This window comes from Stylophora pistillata, chromosome 10, assembly GCF_964205215.1.
Source record: "Stylophora pistillata chromosome 10, jaStyPist1.2, whole genome shotgun sequence".
Lineage (NCBI taxonomy): Eukaryota > Metazoa > Cnidaria > Anthozoa > Scleractinia > Pocilloporidae > Stylophora > Stylophora pistillata.
The window spans coordinates 12,489,099-12,489,547 of record NC_142528.1 but is presented as its reverse complement, the minus strand read 5'-3'; the positions used below and the strand labels follow the sequence as shown (position 1 = coordinate 12,489,547).

Here is a 449-nt window from a genome sequence, read left to right as displayed (position 1 = left end):
AAAAGACATATCTTGTTAGCGCTTTTTGATACATTTCCAATCGCTGTATGGAATAGTTTTTGTCTCTTAATGATATTTCGTGCGCGTTATAAGATTGACCTTAACCAGCCATGCAAGATGCCGTTTACTTAAGAACTTTCTCGTACAGATCTTGCTTTTGTGAACGACTTCATAACTTCAATTTGTGTTGATCAAAGTTGATGTGAGGTTCTATGAAATTCCCATCTCTGGTTATTATTTATTAATAAGGTTCTGAAATATCTCAGTTTGATTCTCTGAAGTGTTGAATTATGTCGGCTAAATCTTCGGTCTTGGCAGAATTTTCATAAACTTTAGATTATTAGGGTCCAAAATTACTTTTACGTGCATGGCTACACTGAAGCTTTGGCTTAATATTAATCATACCGTTTAAATAAAGATGAATTACACGAAATAATGAAAATTCTCCT

The 449-nt window shown here is 33.2% G+C and overlaps 1 protein-coding gene across 1 annotated transcript in view; it reads left to right on the top strand.

The window, feature by feature from the left end:
* Positions 1 to 449, top strand: part of LOC148721854 (uncharacterized) — a 3,190-nt gene extending 2,741 nt beyond the window's left edge. The window contains exon 1 of the mRNA XM_088735799.1: positions 1 to 449. This exon is cut by the window's left edge and continues 2,741 nt beyond it. The gene's annotated coding sequence lies outside the window, so the exon portion shown is untranslated.